This window comes from Palaemon carinicauda, chromosome 3 (assembly GCF_036898095.1).
Source record: "Palaemon carinicauda isolate YSFRI2023 chromosome 3, ASM3689809v2, whole genome shotgun sequence".
NCBI classification, from domain to species: Eukaryota; Metazoa; Arthropoda; class Malacostraca; order Decapoda; family Palaemonidae; genus Palaemon; species Palaemon carinicauda.
This window is the reverse complement of record NC_090727.1, coordinates 196,754,507-196,760,546: the sequence shown is the minus strand read 5'-3', so window position 1 is coordinate 196,760,546 and position 6,040 is coordinate 196,754,507. Positions and strand designations below refer to the sequence as shown.

At 42.2% G+C, this 6,040-nt stretch overlaps 1 pseudogene; it reads right to left on the bottom strand.

The window, feature by feature from the left end:
• Window positions 1-5,461, bottom strand: part of LOC137636351 (uncharacterized) — a 19,402-nt pseudogene extending 13,941 nt beyond the window's left edge.
• Between the last annotated feature and the right edge of the window lie 579 nt (window positions 5,462-6,040).

Sequence of the window (6,040 nt, the reverse complement as noted above, 5' to 3'; positions counted from 1 at the left end):
AATTATCAATCTGTGATATCGACTGACCTACATTGTCTCGAAATATCATAAAAAAGTTTGTGATCTGAGCCCATTATTTTTTTCTAGTATAGGGGCAGGAAAGTGAATTTTGAATCATAATTTAATGATTTCTATGAAAAGAAATATACAAACAAACCAATAAAAATAAATAACATTCATGAAAAACGGATTTTGAGTGAAGCGAAAAATCTATTTTTGGGTGAGATAGCCATGTCGTCCTGATGGAATGTTCCTAATAGTAGCTTCCAAAGGATATAGGTACTATAGTGATATTCCCAGAGAATTTACCTTTAGGTCTCCAGAATTCTAACTCCCCGCACGAATATCCTTAACATTCTCTTAGGGATACAGTGGTACCTCTACATACGAATTTGATCCATTCCACAACCGACTTCAGATGTAGAAAATGTTCGGATGTCGAAAAGAATTTTCCCATAAGAATACATTGAAATAGGATTAATCTGTGGTTGAGCCCAAAAACCTATGATAATTTCTTAATAAATTACTACACATAATTACACATGACAATAATGCACACTAAATTAGATAATACACATGTAAAAAAGAATAATTATCAAAAAATTATAAATAAGAAACGGGTTTTTAGCGTTACTTTACTTTAGAAACTCCAGCGCAGGTGTTGTTGGTCTTGCTACGCAGAGAGGAAACGGACGGGCGGCGAGGAGGTAGAGAGGTTAACTACAATAAACGTACACTCCCGTAACTTATTCTAACTTACACTAAGTGAACTTTAACCTAACTTAGCTTATTTATTTTTTTTATTTTTATATTTTAAATTTTTTTTACATTTTCTTTCTTTCTTTTTGATGATTAATATTAATCACTTTCACTCTCTCCACTTAAAATTGATTGAATTTTTTCTCTTCACTCTTTGCCGTTTTCTTTGAACCACTTCCTTCCTCTTCATCACGAGCTCGCTTTGTAGTTTTTTTAAAGAAGCTATCGATAGAAAGTTGCTTGGTACGGCTTTTCAGAATGTTTCGAAATTGAGTTAGGCAAACATCATCGAACTGCGCAACTACACGACAAACCTGCAATTTTTTTGGATGGTATTTGTCGATGAAGTCGACCACGTCTTGATATTTTCCTAACATCTCTTTTTTTGCGCCGAACCTAACACATGTTTTACCTCCTCGATCCCTTCCTCGTCATCACTCATGTGCTCAGACATAGCATGGAGTTCCTTGAGCTCCTCTGTGGTAAGTTCGTCGTGATGTTCGGCGACGAGTTCCGTGATGTCATCTGCGTCGACCTCCAGACCCATGGACTTGCCAAGGGAGACGATTTCCTCTACGTCTTCCGCTGCACCCACCACAGGATCAGGTTCGGGGTCAAAACCTTCGAAATTTTGGGGAGAAACTGCATCAGGCCACAGCTTCTTCCAGGCAGAATTGAGGGTTCGTCGAGTTAATCACACCCAAGCCTGATCTATGATCTTCAAGCAGTGCACGATGTTGAAGTGGCTTTTCCAAAATTCACGCAAAGTCAAGTTTGTGCTATGCGTGACATTGAAGCACTGCTTGGATAGGTGCTTAGTGTAGAGCTTCTTGAAATTCGAGATGACTTGCTGGTCCATGGGCTGGAGGATAGAGGTGGTATTCGGTGGAAGATACAGCACCTTTATGAACTTAAATTCATCGAAGATATCATCTTCAAGTCCGGGGGGGGGGGGGGGGGGGGGGTGAGCGGGTGCATTGTCAAGGCATAGCAGGCACTTTAAAGGCAATTTCTGCTCATGAAGATACTTCTTCACAGAAGGGCCAAAAACTTGGTTAACCCATTGGACAAAGAACTGCGTAGTGACCCAGGCCTTCGAGTTGGATCGCCAGAAAACATGAAGCTGGTCCTTATCCACATTGTGTGCCTTAAAGGCCCTAGGGTTCTCCAAATGGTAAACCAGTAAGGGCTTGACTTTAAAGTCCCCGCTAGCGTTGGCACATAGAGCAAGAGTCAATCGATCCTTCATTGGCTTATGCCCAGGCAATTTCTTCTGTTCGGCGGTGATGTAGGTTCGACTGGGCATCTTCTTCCAAAACAGCCCAGTTTCATCACAATTAAACACCTGCTGCTCTACGTAGCCTTCTTCCTGCACGATCCTTTCAAAGTTCTTGACAAAGTCAGCTGCAGCCTTTGTGTCCGCACTAGCAGCCTCTCCGTGGCGAACAACTGAATGAATCCCGGACCGTTTCTTAAATTTCTCAAACCAGCCACAAGATGCCTTGAAATCGTCTGAGGAAGGTTCGGTTGAACTCTCCCCAGCATCACCGCCAGAGCTCTCCTCCTTCAAGTCCGTGAAGATGGCGTGCGTCTTCTCGCAGATGATGGTTTCGGTGATGGTGTCGCTAACAATCTCTCTGTCCTTGATCCAGATTAGCAGAAGTCATTCCATCTCTTCTATGATATGGCTACGACGTTTTGAAATGATGGTGATCCCCTTAGAAGGTTTCACTGCTTTAATGGCTTCCTTCTGTTTCAAGACTGTCGAGATCGTCGACATATTACGGCCATATTCTTTAGCAAGTTCACTCATGCGGACGCCTCGCTCATGTTTTTCAATAATTTCTTGCTTTACGTCTAAAGAAAGCATTTCCTTCTTCCTTTTCTCACCACTACCACTACCACTTGCAAAACTAAGCCTTTTAGGACCCATGCTTTACGTAAATTACCGTAAAAGGATGCACGTAAAAAATCACCATTAAAACAGTTCGTGTGGTTGTGCCAACCACACGAAGCCAACGAGAACAGAGGACTGATCCAAGCCACGCTAATTGAGGGTCCCTCCGAGGTCGAAGTGCTGCCTTCTATCGGCGGAAATAAAAAATACATCCGGCGCTATGAGTACCACCTATGCGTACTGGTATTGTTTACTTCGGGTGTCGAAAAAAAATTCGGGTGTAGAGTAGGAACGTGTTCGAATTGTACTTCGCGTGTCGAAAAATTCGGATACAACCGGTACGACGAAAATTGCTTACTTCGTGTGTCGAAATAGAATTCGGGTGTAGAGTAAAAAAAATTGCTTGAATTTTACTTTGACTGTTGGAAAATTCGGATGTAGATACGTTCGTATGTAGAGGTTCCACTGTATTGCATAAATCAGGGACGTATGTCTTGATACGACACATAGCGATCTTCACCCCGAATAGCGTTTTTGCTTCGAGGGGGAAGAGTGGCAATTTTGGAAGGGGAGCCGTTATCAAGGTTACCCTACTTCCCATACTACTATTGAGTATCAAGATGGTGCCATACCCATGATGACGGACATTTCTTGTTGCGTTGAGCATGGTGCTACAGATATAGTAGTTTCGAGAGGGATTCTGCGAAGACCTTTTCTATAGAAAAGGATGGTGGGTCCATCAGGACGACATGGCTATCTCACTAAAAAAGAGATTTTTCGCTTCGCTCAAAATCCGTTTTTTGGGCTCAAGCCATGTCGCCCTGATGGAAGTTTACCAGAGCATTACTCTATCTGTGGATTTTCATCGGTGCCGTAACCTTGGGACAATTTTTCTATGGTCATCTGGACCATTTGAGAAAAATGACGTTACTGCTATCCGTCATTATCACTAATCATAGACAGTGTTAGTGCTTCCTGCCCCCTAGAGCGAAGACTCATACTAGACGGTAGAAAAGGGGCCTCAAGGTTAGAATATATTGTATGAACAGACATAAGTATTCAATGAGTATAAAAACGGTCTCATGTTTTGTATATGTTGTCAAAACAATATGTGTCCACTATATCCATTGTTTGTAAGCATACAATGATATGAGGTTTACTTATATGTGTAAGTCAAAGAACTCTGGCATCTTAAATATGCAAATTGCTGGGCGAATTAAGACGCAATTACATTCTAATAGACATTTATCTCTAATAAATGACTATATGAAATAAGAAGTGAAACGAATGTAACATGATAAAGGAATTATACTTGCAACGTATACAAAAATTATTTTCCCCCTTTGAAAAGGAAGAAATGATGAGTGTCACTCTAAGACTGAAAATTTTTGATAAATTTTTCCTTTATAATTTCTGTAAATGTTGTATCCTATAAACACTGTGTACTACGTACACACGGCACAAGTGTTATCTGTATAAGTCCACACCTGAGATTTTGAACATAATTAGTGTCACCATGGTAACACTCATTTAATGGCTATCACATCAGAAGTGTTGACACCTTTTCCCTTTAATTGATAGTCTCAATCAATTAACTGTTCATCGCAGTAATTAGACGATAGGTTTTAATACACTACCTGCCGCCACCACATAATGCTTCAGTTCATTGACCTATTTAGCATAGTGTTTGTAGAACACTCTGGATGATTTCCATCCAGTATATGAGCAAAGACGCTCAAAGTCTATATACTGAAAAAAGTTCAGCGATGAAGCAATTTTTCTCGGATCAGGACCGGTGGGTGTATTGTCAGAATCTGCTATGCGAATAAAGTAGGTGAGCTTCCCCCTCAATTGTTTTAGGGATAAGTTTGATCCAGAGGTTTCTCCTTTAAAGAGCTGTCCTCCCCTGCAGTCTGAAGTTCTACGAAGATAGACCTTTAGACACACTACAGGACATAGAGAGACATCTTCCTTCAGAGGGCAGATTCTCCAGGGACCCCACCTATTAGTGGGTAGCTCGTTCTTAGGGAGAAAGGTTGGATCAGGAAAGAGATTCAGTTCTCCCCCTTCTGTGAACTCTAGCCCCGGAGGGTATAGCGAACAGAAAAATAACCTTCTTGGTTAAATCTTTGAGGGAACAATCTTCATTGTTCACAGATGAGCCATAATGTAGGACCTTGTCCAAAGACCCTGAGATGGGCTTTGGAGGTGTTGCAGGCCTAAGCCTTGCGCATGCCTTTGGAATCTTATTAAAGATTTAATTCACCAGATCCACTTGAAAGGCATATAGAAGAGGTCTAGTCAAGGTTGACTTGCACGTAGTTATCGTATTGGCTGCCAGACCTTGATTATGAAGGTGGACAAAGAAGGACAGACTGAAGTTCATTGAAATTTCCTTCGGTCCTTTTGCTTTTAAAACAGCAACCCACATTTTACAAGATGACTCGTATTGTCTTCTAGTTAACATAGACTTATATACTTCTAAAAATTCTATATTGCCTTCTGAGATCCCAAATCTTTTCCTAACTGCTAGGGCAAGAAAATCATGAAATGAAGGGTTTGGGCTCTCTGTGATAAACCGAAGGCAATTAACTTCTGAACCCTCTGAGATAGTGCTGGGTTCAGTACTAGGGCCAGCCTCAGCCTCAGTTCCTTCACTAGAGGGAACCAGTTGCTCTTGGGGTATTTGGGACCCACCAGAGCTACCCCTCCCTGGAAGGATCTTAACATGTTGAGTACCTTCAGCAGGAGGTTGGATGGGATGGGCAGGAATTCCTGAGTCCATCCCTTCCATACTAGAGACATGGTGTTTGTTATCTCCTCCAGAGGATCCTCGTATGGTGCTATATATCAAGGTAGTTTCTTGATGACGCTCGTCACGAAGAGGTCGATCTGCAGCTCAGGGATTTGTTCCCATTTGAGAGAGAATACGTCTCCATCTGTGGACCATTCTAACTCTATCGGCTTGAGCCTGAGTAGAGCATCCGCTGTCACATTGCGGATCGATAGTACATGAACTGCTGATAGGCGCCATCCCCTTAGGCAAGGGATGGCTAACATCGCCCAAACTATATGAGACGCTCTCAAGCCTTGTCGGTTCCGACGTCTCATTATCGCTTCCATGTCCCAGATCAGCCTGAGGAGGTCTGATCTGCATGGAGAGAGTTTCACCAACCACGACAGGACTACCATGGCCTTGGATAGAAATGACCGAATTCCTTGGATTTTCCTCTGATGGGAGTGAACACCCCATTCTTCCGACTAGGCATCCATGCGGATGATCTTCAATAGTCAAGGTAGTTGCAAGGACACGGTCCTCAATAGGCTTTTGGCCTTTGACCATTGTTTGGGAAGCAATCAAGGAAAGACCGATATCGGTCATTT